The 11,850-nt window shown below is 28.7% G+C and overlaps 1 pseudogene; it reads left to right on the top strand.

Moving 5' to 3' along the window:
• The first annotated feature begins 11,718 nt into the window (after window positions 1-11,718).
• Window positions 11,719-11,850, top strand: part of LOC114078397 — a 1,842-nt pseudogene continuing 1,710 nt past the window's right edge.

Below are 11,850 nucleotides of genomic sequence, written 5' to 3'. Positions count from 1 at the left end.
TCAACTTGAAGATTTAATTCTAACTTGAAGATTTAAGTGACATACAGTTTAAGCTCGGGGTTCAAGGAGCATTTCAACTTGAAGATTTAATTCTAACTTGAAGATTTAAGTGACATACAGTTTAAGCTCGGGGTTCAAGGAGCATTTCAACTTGAAGATTTAATTCTAACTTGAAGATTTAAGTGACATACAGTTTAAGCTCGGGGTTCAAGGAGCATTTCAACTTGAAGATTTAATTCTAACTTGAAGATTTAAGTGACATACAGTTTAAGCTCGGGGTTCAAGGAGCATTTCAACTTGAAGATTTAATTCTAACTTGAAGATTTAAGTGACATACAGTTTAAGCTCGGGGTTCAAGGAGCATTTCAACTTGAAGATTTAATTCTAACTTGAAGATTTAAGTGACATACAGTTTAAGCTCGGGGTTCAAGGAGCATTTCAACTTGAAGATTTAATTCTAACTTGAAGATTTAAGTGACATACAGTTTAAGCTCGGGGTTCAAGGAGCATTTCAACTTGAAGATTTAATTCTAACTTGAAGATTTAAGTGACATACAGTTTAAGCTCGGGGTTCAAGGAGCATTTCAACTTGAAGATTTAATTCTAACTTGAAGATTTAAGTGACATACAGTTTAAGCTCGGGGTTCAAGGAGCATTTCAACTTGAAGATTTAATTCTAACTTGAAGATTTAAGTGACATACAGTTTAAGCTCGGGGTTCAAGGAGCATTTCAACTTGAAGATTTAATTCTAACTTGAAGATTTAAGTGACATACAGTTTAAGCTCGGGGTTCAAGGAGCATTTCAACTTGAAGATTTAATTCTAACTTGAAGATTTAAGTGACATACAGTTTAAGCTCGGGGTTCAAGGAGCATTTCAACTTGAAGATTTAATTCTAACTTGAAGATTTAAGTGACATACAGTTTAAGCTCGGGGTTCAAGGAGCATTTCAACTTGAAGATTTAATTCTAACTTGAAGATTTAAGTGACATACAGTTTAAGCTCGGGGTTCAAGGAGCATTTCAACTTGAAGATTTAATTCTAACTTGAAGATTTAAGTGACATACAGTTTAAGCTCGGGGTTCAAGGAGCATTTCAACTTGAAGATTTAATTCTAACTTGAAGATTTAAGTGACATACAGTTTAAGCTCGGGGTTCAAGGAGCATTTCAACTTGAAGATTTAATTCTAACTTGAAGATTTAAGTGACATACAGTTTAAGCTCGGGGTTCAAGGAGCATTTCAACTTGAAGATTTAATTCTAACTTGAAGATTTAAGTGACATACAGTTTAAGCTCGGGGTTCAAGGAGCATTTCAACTTGAAGATTTAATTCTAACTTGAAGATTTAAGTGACATACAGTTTAAGCTCGGGGTTCAAGGAGCATTTCAACTTGAAGATTTAATTCTAACTTGAAGATTTAAGTGACATACAGTTTAAGCTCGGGGTTCAAGGAGCATTTCAACTTGAAGATTTAATTCTAACTTGAAGATTTAAGTGACATACAGTTTAAGCTCGGGGTTCAAGGAGCATTTCAACTTGAAGATTTAATTCTAACTTGAAGATTTAAGTGACATACAGTTTAAGCTCGGGGTTCAAGGAGCATTTCAACTTGAAGATTTAATTCTAACTTGAAGATTTAAGTGACATACAGTTTAAGCTCGGGGTTCAAGGAGCATTTCAACTTGAAGATTTAATTCTAACTTGAAGATTTAAGTGACATACAGTTTAAGCTCGTGTTTCAAGGAGCATTTCAACTTGAAGATTTAATTCTAACTTGAAGATTTAAGTGACATACAGTTTAAGCTCGTGTTTTATGGAGTATTTCAACTTAAAGATTTGAATGAGATACAGTTTAAGCTCTTGTTTCAAGGAGCATTGTAACTTGCAGTTTAAGCGCATGCGTTAAGGAGCGTCAAGATATACATTGACTCTTTTCAAAGTCATCTTTGGATGCAGATTTGCCACTACTTTGGAGTTCTTCTATATCTTCATCTTCGTGAGGTCCATAGACAGGAGATTGTTGATCTTCGCTTAAAGTCATGCTTAATTCCATGTCATGTGCATGAGTTGCCAACTCTTCAAATGTATTGGGCTTTAATCCTTGCAAAATATAGTGAAAACCCCAATTCATACCTTGGATGCACATTTCAATGCTAGAAATTTCAATAAGGCGATCTTTACAGTTGAGGCTCAAACTTCTCCAACGATTGATAAAGTTAACAACTAACTCATCTTCACCTTGACGAGCCTTTGTAAGCTCCATCATACTAACGACACGTCTTGTGCTATAAAAACGATTAAGGAACCCTTGCTCTAATCGCTCCCAACTATCTATAGAATTAGGTTCAAGATCTGTGTATCAATAAAATGCATTTTCTCTGAGAGATCGAACAAAATCTTTAACAAGATAATCACCATACGTCCCAACAACATTGCAAGTCTCGATAAAGTGCGCTATATGTTGTTTGGGATTTCCTTTGCCATCAAATTGTTGAAACTTGGGAGGTTGATAACCCTCAGACATTTTCAAGTTATCAACCCTTTGTGTATATGGCTTTGCATATATGGGATAAAATTTGGATGAAGACTCAGATTTGTCTTCGATTGTCTCTATGATAAGGTTCTTTAACTGATCAATTGGAATCAAACCTTCGTCTGAGATATGAATCTCTTTGATCTTTGTTTGTTTTAAGCAAGACACTTCTTTGTTTTGAATTTTAGAAAGCTTCGGAGGTGATTAACTTAATCTTCTTTCAATCATGTTATCCATCTTATTTGTTAGCTTTGAAAGTTTAGCATCTTGTTCGTGTGCGCACTTTGTCAGGCCTTCAATTGCTTTAGTTAAGCTTGCTAGTTGTTCATCTATAGTAGAAGACATTTTGATATTCTTTGATGCTTGAAAAGTTGAGATGAAAGGTAGAGATTGTCCCACTGGGCGTGCCAGAATTCGTAGACAATAAAATTCGCGTCGAGAAAATAATAATCAAGAACGGAAGATTATAGCAACAGTCGATTTTATTATTTCAAATGTGAGTGTTACAATCTCTATGATTCCTCTGAATTCGCTTTTTCAAATATAAATTCAAGGGTTTTAAAACTTCTTCTTGAATCTCTAATGAACTTGAACTTGATTTTTATCTTGATCTTGACTTTTATTTGAATTCAACGGCTTCGAGCTTGTTCTTGAATTCGATGGTCTTGATCTTGATCGTTCTTGAACTTGAATGCTTGAATTCTTAAACTTGTAGTTTTGTAGAGAATTAAATGGCGTTTGTACCACAGATTTTCTCTAGCTTCTTGTTTAGAATTTTCTTTCTTCTCTTTTTTTGAATTATGAGACCCCTATTTATAGTTTTAGAATAGAGGAGTTGCAATTGGAATAGGACTCGCTTCGGCCAATCAGATTTAAGTGAAATATCATATGGGCTTTTATGGAGCGAGCTTTAATCAAATTCATGTTTATTTGAATTTAAATAATTAAATCAATTATATTCATAATATTTATTTGGAGTAATATGTTCATTAATTTAACATAATCCGAATAACTTTATAAATTTATATTTAATAAATTTTAAGTGACTACAATAATCTTCAACAAAATTGAAGCATAAAATATTACTTCCTACATTTAATAATAATTGTTCACAATATTATTATAAAATGTTCAAATGATATTTGTTTACTTTATGAAGTCAATAAATATTTTTACACTTCGTATTCATTAATTATAATTATTTCTCTATTATTATATTTTTCTTCATGATATTGTATTTATTATATTTAAAGAGCCATATGATAAAATTATTTTTTATTTATATTTTTTGAAAAATGTATAAAGCGAATAGCAAAAGAGTATAGTTGAAATGAGAGTCCGGAGCCTAATGAGTATAAAATGTTAACAAAAATACTAAAACGGTATATAAATTTTAAATTCAATCAAAACGGCAAAATCGCTGGTAGAGCAGCGATTCTGCTCACCGAAAAAAGAAAAATCGCTGCAACACCAGCGATTTGCTAAGTTTAATAAAAAAAATTAAATGAAATCGCTGCCATGGCAGAGATTTACAATGTAAGATTTTTTAAACCATTTTTAATAAAAAATCGCTGCCTAGGCTGCGATTTATCTTAATCTTTTTTTTAAAAAAAATTATTTATTAGAAATTTATGAAAAAAAAAACTATAAAGCAAATCGATGCCTGTGCAACTAGTTGTGTAACAACTTTTTTAAAAATTATTTATTTAACTTAAAGGCAGCGATTTAAGTCAATTTTTTTTTTTTAAAAAAAAGTCGCTGGTACTGCAGTGATTTAGGGTTTTTTTTATTTTATTTTTTAAAATTTTGTTAAACGCTGCTTTCGCAACGATTTACGAATTTTTTTTTTTTTTGTAAATCGCTGCATAGACAGCGATTTTTACTTTTTTTTTTTTTCCAATTTTAATCATGTAGCTATTTATAATTTAAAAAAATATTAAATCGCGCAATTTAATTAATTTTTTTAATTATAAATAGCTACTTGATTAAGATTAAAAAAATAAATTAAAAAAAGGGGAAATTGTTGTCTATGCAGCGATTTACAAAAAAAAAATTTATAAAATTCGTAAATCGTTGCGAAAGTAGCGTTTAACTAAAAAAAAAAATTTTTAAAAAAAACTAAATCGTTGCAGTAGCAGCGACTTGTTTTTTTCAAAAAATTTTTTGACTTTAATCGCTGCCTTAAATAATTAAAAAAAAGTTGTTACACAAATTCAGCCAGCGATTTCCTTTGTAGTTTTTTTCTAAAAAATTTCTAATAAATAAATTTTTTTTAACAAAAGATTAAGATAAATTGCTACCAAGGCAGCGATTTATTAAAAAATGGTAAAAAAAATCTTATATTATAAATCGCTTCCAATCGCTGCCATGGAAGCGATTTCATTTAAAAAAAATTTAAAAAAAAATCATTAAATTTAGCAAATCGCTGGTGTTGCAGCGATTTTGCTTTTTCCGGCTAGCAAAATCGCTGCTCCACATGCGATTTTGTCATTTTGGTTAAATTTAAAATTTATATACTATTCTAAAATTTTTGATAACATTTTATATCAATCAGGCTCCGGACTCGTTGAAATGACAGAGTATGTGCAATTAAATTAAGAGACAAAAAGACAGAAAGCCTAATAAATAAGTGAAAAGAAAAATAAATTTGAATTAAATAAAATAGACAAGTTGAGATAGTGGGGCCTACAGATTTGTAGACATTAGCAAAGTCTCTGTCGGCAATGGACATGTGTAACTGTCTACGTGTCCTTTGAGGTCCCAACTCACTTTTTTGTCGTTTCTCCAACGTTTCCATCACTCATTCGTCTTATTTATTCACACATATTACTAACTTAATTTCTCAAGCAATGCCCCTTTTAAGAAAAATTACCAATAAATTACTCTTTTCAGTTTTATATCAAAAAATTATTGATGGTATAGGTTTCATATTTAAATTATCATTTAATAGTTTGATCAATAATTCTTTTTTTAATCACATTTTCATTATGCTTTGTATAATATATTTTTATATTAATTTTTAAAAAATTTGTCACGCCACTCTCTACTTGGACAAAACAATTTTATATGGAAAAAGGATAAAAAATGCTTTTAAACTACGTGATAGTAACAAAAATGTCTTTCGTTTATACTTGGCTCAACAATATTCTTACTGTCAATATTTTAACTCAAAAATGTCTTGACAATCAATGTTTTGGTCCATAAATCCCCCTATAGTTAAAAAATGGATCGAAATGCTATTTTTCTGAATAAATATATTATTTTTCTTTTTAAATATATTTTCTTCCTAATTAAAATATTATTAAGGAACACTATTCTTATTTTCTTTCTTTTAAAATGATTTCAACAAATAAAAATGTAGGAAATATTTTTTTTCTTCTTAATCTTATTTTGTCAATTAAAATAAATAATTTCATGTACCGTTTTGATAGATAACAAATGTCTTATATATAAGATCATAGTATATCTATCATTAATTTATATTTATATAACCATAAAAAATATTGATGATAAAATAAAAAATATTTTCATTTTTTATTTTTTTCTCAATTAAAGTAAGTTAAACATTTGTTTTTAAAAAACATTAATTGAAAAACAATGTGTCAAAAAAATTAATATATCTATTTGGAAAATGAACGTTTTTCGACCCATTAAATAACAATAAGGGCATTTTTGGACTAAAATATTAATGATAAGGAAACTTTTGGACCAAACTACAAACGGGGGACATTTTTGTTCCTTTCGCAAAGTTAAAGGGTATTTGAACCAAAATATTATTTTTGAGTTAAACTATAAATGAAGTACATTTTTGTTTCTTTCACATAGTTTCAAAAGCATTTTTGACCCTTTTCTCTAAATAAAATAATATCTAAATTATTATTTGAAGGGACGGAAGATAAACAAAAAATAAATAAAAGATTCTCTTTTAAAAAAATTAATAATTTGAGACAGGGGAAGAATGGTGAGAGGAAGGGGTGGAGGCCGGTAAGAAAAATATTTACATGTTATTTCATAACTTTTTTAGGGAATAGTAATACTTTAATTTTTAGCTTTAACCAGTACTAATGATTTATTTATTTTTTGTTAAGGAAGAACTTTTTTATCTATATGGAGTGAGATGTAATAAAAAAGATTTAAAATAAATAATCAGAGAATGTATTACACACTATGATAATAGTTAAATTAAATAAAGACGTATTTCTTAAATTAATAAATAATAATTTAAGTATGTAACTCGTACTCTCAATAATTTAAGCATAAAATTTAAACAATAAAATAATTTAGATGTATTTTTAACCTTTTATCTCTAATAGATAAATAATTTTAATTTTATCTCCATAAAGAAAGTACTCTTAAAAACTTTCAATGAAGTGATCTAATTTCAAACATATTTCACTAGTTATGTTGCTATGACAAGAATACAAAGATGTGTGTTATGAAATTACAGTTTCGAACATTATCCCTAAAAATAGCTAAAGAAAGTTAAAAAAGGAACGGAAAAGGGTCAAAAATACTCATGAACTATCAGAAATAACTCATATATACACTTGAAGTATATTTCGGTTCAAATATACCTTTATTGTCAAACTATAGGGTTAAAAATACCCTTCTCATTAACAGAATCGATTAAATGCCACTTAGATGTCATGTGCATATCACATGGCATGCCACATAAGTCAATAGAGTTCCACTCATGTCACGTAAACTAATGAACTTACCCCTAATTTCTCCAATTTTCTCCATGTTCCGTAGAATTTAGAAACGATTTCACTGAAGAACATAGAACCTCTTTTCCTCATTTCTCCATTTCCTTAGAACGATTTCACAAAATACATCAATTTTAAGGGAGAGGGGTTCTATGTTCTTCAGTGAAATCGTTTCTAAATTCTAAAGAAAATAGAGAAAATTGGGGGAAATTAGGGGTAAGTTTATTTTCTACGTGGCATTAGTGGAACTCTACTGGCTTATGTGGCATGTCATGTGGTATCCACATGGCATCCAAGTGGCGTTTAATAGATCTTATTAATGAGAAGGGTATTTTTGATCCTATAGTTTGAGGGGAAGGGTATATTTGAGCCGAAATATAGTTCAAGGGTATATTTGAGCTATTTCGAATAGTTTAAGAGTATTTTTAATCCTTTTCCGAAAAATGAAAGAAAGATAAGTGTCAAAAATAAATCTAGACTATCTCTTTTTTTTTTTTTTAAGTTCATACCTAAATTATTGAGAGTGTGAATTTTATACCTAAACTATCACTTTTTAGTTTGACAAATACGCCTTAGTGGTGTTGTAATACACTCTCTTTTATTTAAAAAAATCTTGACACATGACATTCCACATGGATAAAATATTTCACCTTGACAAAAATTAAATAATAAGCTATTAATATTAATTAAAAATTAATAATTAACGTATTACTATCTATTAAAAAATTAATTATTTTTCTTACCTCACTCCACCACCTCCTCCGCATTCCCCCGCCCCTCTCAAAAAAAACCACCCGCTCATCCCCCCTCCCCCCCTCCAAAAAGAAATTGATATCATTTTATTTTTTTTAAAAAAAATATTCTACCTATTTTGTGTAACTATCCGCTCCTAAATTTTTTATTATTTTTTTTTATATTTTTCTCACTTTGTGTTAGATATGTATGTACATATATTTTTAAAAAATAATTTTTTTTCTAGAGTACCAAATATAACATAAATAAGTAAAAAAAAATTAAAATGTCTTGCGGCCATCAGCAGAAAATATTTTTGATGTTTATATATCTACACAAAATGAGAAAAAATTGAAAGCGAAAGGTTAGACGGGATGGGTAAAATTTTTTAAAAAAATTAAATAATATATAAATTAGTATTTGAAAAGAGATGAAGTGAAAAAAATTAAATTCTTTTGTAAAAGAAATTAAAACAGAATTTTTTTTAAAAAAATAGCCAGCGGGCGTGGGGAAGGGTGGGGGGTGGGGGAAGTGATGGAGTTGGGTAAGAAAAATATTTACATTTTATTTTACTAAAGAAATAATATTTTTTTGGATAATATTATTAAAAAATTTAATTTTAACTAATACTAATAATTTTTATTTAGTCAAAGTTGAACGTTTTTCCCATGTGGAATGTGATGTGATAATTTTTTTTTAATTAAAAAACAAGAGTGTATTACACACTCCATGATGAGAGTGGTATAAAAGACAGAGGTGTGTTTCTCAAACACAAAAATGATAGTTTAAGTATGAAAATCACACTCCAATAGTTTAGGTATGAAACTCAAAAAAATGGTATAGTTTGTGTGTTTTTGGCACTTATCTCTAAAAAAAATATAGATCTTTTTTAACACAGCAGAGAAAATGTGTAGATCAAAAAGAATTACCTAATTTCCTTTTTAGTCGGTTTAAAAAACAATGACCCCCCTTTTTTTTTACAATACTTTAACTTTAATTTATCACGTATCATTCTTAAGGCCACAACATTAAAAAGTATTTTTGTACATTTGACATAACTTTAATTTAGAACCATAAAATTAAAAAACCTTCTTTCTTTTCTTATATTCCGTTTCAAATCAAATTACGTTGTTGCTTTTTTAAACTGAGAAAATATTATCCAAGATATAACACCATCGACAATTTTATTACTGTTCCTATATCAATTGATTTTTTGCAATTTATACACACCCTTTACTTTCTTGACACCTTAAATCACACAACAATTTAATACTATTTTCATATACTTTTAATTGTCATATTCAAATGATAATAATTTTGACTAACATTTTATGATATATATTTTTATCATAATGATATGAAAAATATTTGAATAATATTTTTTGTATAATTTTTGAATATCTAAATATTTTATTTAAAATATCAAATTACTATAATCTAATTTAACTTTAAAAATTAATTAAATTAATTTTGAAAAGCGTAATATAATAATTAGAAATAAACGTAGAAAATAATGATGATATGCGTGGAACTTGATAATCCACAAATGTTCTCGTCTTTAATAATAATCTATAGATCTCGGTGAATGAGACATAAGTTATAGTATAATAATGGAGTACTCAAACAAAACATTAATTATTTCTCCTTTTCTTCCTTCCCCCCACCAGCTAATTATTTAAATATCGATAATCTTTTGGCGATTGATTTCGTATTAGTTTGCCTTAAAAAAAACTTGATCAAAAGCTAATTAACGAGGGTAGGTAGAAAGGAAAATGTTTTACTTTCTACTCTCGCGTTTGTTTTTTAATTATTATATTGTGTTAAATTAGATTATATTCATTTGATATTTAAAATAAATTATTAGATAATTAAATATTATGCGAAAATATTATAAATTATAATTTTTTTTATATTAATATGATGAAAAAATATGTAGCTTAAAATGTTAGTCAAAATTCATATCGTTTAATTTTTTTTAAAAAAAACTATGACAACTTAAAAAAAACGAAGAGAATATTATCTAGCTCTTCCGAATTAAACTAAGAGATAAGTACTAATTGCATTTCAATTTTAAGTTACACAGCTATCTCTTAATTGAAATCATCAGAAGTTCAACCTTAATTTTCTCTCTCTATCTTTATATCCGTCTCTTGATCTTGAGATCGAAAAAAAGAAAGTTAAATTAATAAAATGGGGATGACCTAGGTGTTAACATTTACTATTAACAGTTAAGTATAAAAATAACTTTGCACTAAAACATAAATAATAAAGTTCAAAGCATGTAATCAAAAACATAAATTAATAAAATAAGTAGAAATTAATAATCGTAAAGAAAACAAAATTTGTAATAGCAATATGAAATAAAAAGGAAAAAATCGAACTCACCGAATACATAGTGTGTCCCTTAAGGAAATTATTTCTCCCATATCCGTGGTTTGAAAGAAAGAATCCTCCCAATATAGAATAATTTTATCAACAGTGTATTGATACGAAAATAATGATCTCAACGAGTCACTCAATGAGAGAACATAATTTAATTATGCAGAAAAAAGGAGAAGTTAAGAAATATCGTAGTATAAAGCATGAGGAATCTTAGCAATTTACAACCAAGAAGTATTATTTTTAAAAATTTGCAATCTTTCAGAATAGTTTAAAACATGTCTGGCCCGGGAAATTTGCAACCTTTCAGAATAGACCTGAAAAATTATGACTTTAGAATTATCATGCACAAAAGATTCTAGAGAACCTAATTTTTGTCATAACTAAATTGTATATCAAAATGGTCCGGTGGACCCTTATACTTGTATGCGTTTGTATTCTGAATTCTTTTACTTGACTGTTTGTCAACTAAATCCTTAAGCTCAATTAAAATGAAACTTTTGAACCCTTCCAACCATGTGTGTATCTCACTCTCCCTAACATAAATGACATGGCATATCCACATCATATATATTAATACCATGTCATAATTATTTTTAAATTATTAACTAAAAAGACACTTAGATATAAAATAAAAATAATAAATTTTCTATTTCTCTCACTTTTCCTCTACCTCCCTCAATCCACAACCACCAAAATTTTCCTCCACCTCCTTCAACCAACCAGCAAACGCAGAGACAAAAAATGAAAACACAAAATTAATTTCTCAAATTATCTTGTGAGACATAACTATTATCCTATAGAATCACTTTTCTTCTTCCTTTAATTTCAATTTCACTTGATAATTTGGGCAAACCAAGAATACAAAAATTAGAATTTTTTTCATTGATCTAAAATGTTAAGCTACGCAAATTGACCAGATTCCACTTTTACAGCTTAGTTGATCACTCTTAAATTGTTATGGTGCTATATAGACTAACAAACAATCTCCCTTCTAACTTTTTTGTTCTTTGAAAATGAGTATGAAGCTAAAAAAAACACAAGTCTAATCCAGATTTCAAAACTCATATGACCACACAACGTTTCTTAAAGTTGAATTTTATGGTAGATTTTTAAAGCTCGAACAATACGATCACGCACAATCAAACTCAAATCTTAAAACAAAAAAAAGAAATCTATAAATAGAATGGGCGAAGCAAGCCATTGGAGCAAAATCGCCATCGAAACAATATCATCACATAACCATCATAGAAGACCCATAACCACGGGGCGAAATCAGTCTTCTTGTTCAACATCTGAAAACTTACATTGATACTGCTATAACTCACTAAAACACCTAATCAATAACGGAGGTTCAATGGACAAAATGGACGGACATGCAGATGAAAATGCAGCCGCAAGGGCCGCTGAGATCTGTGTCAATTTCTCAAAATGTTGAAGCAAAGGGAGAAAAAAAAAGGAGAACGTCGGAGCAAGGGAGAAGAAAAGAGGGGCGGGG

Source organism: Solanum pennellii, chromosome 8, assembly GCF_001406875.1.
Source record: "Solanum pennellii chromosome 8, SPENNV200".
NCBI classification, from domain to species: Eukaryota; Viridiplantae; Streptophyta; class Magnoliopsida; order Solanales; family Solanaceae; genus Solanum; species Solanum pennellii.
This window is presented reverse-complemented; position numbering and strand designations above follow the sequence as displayed.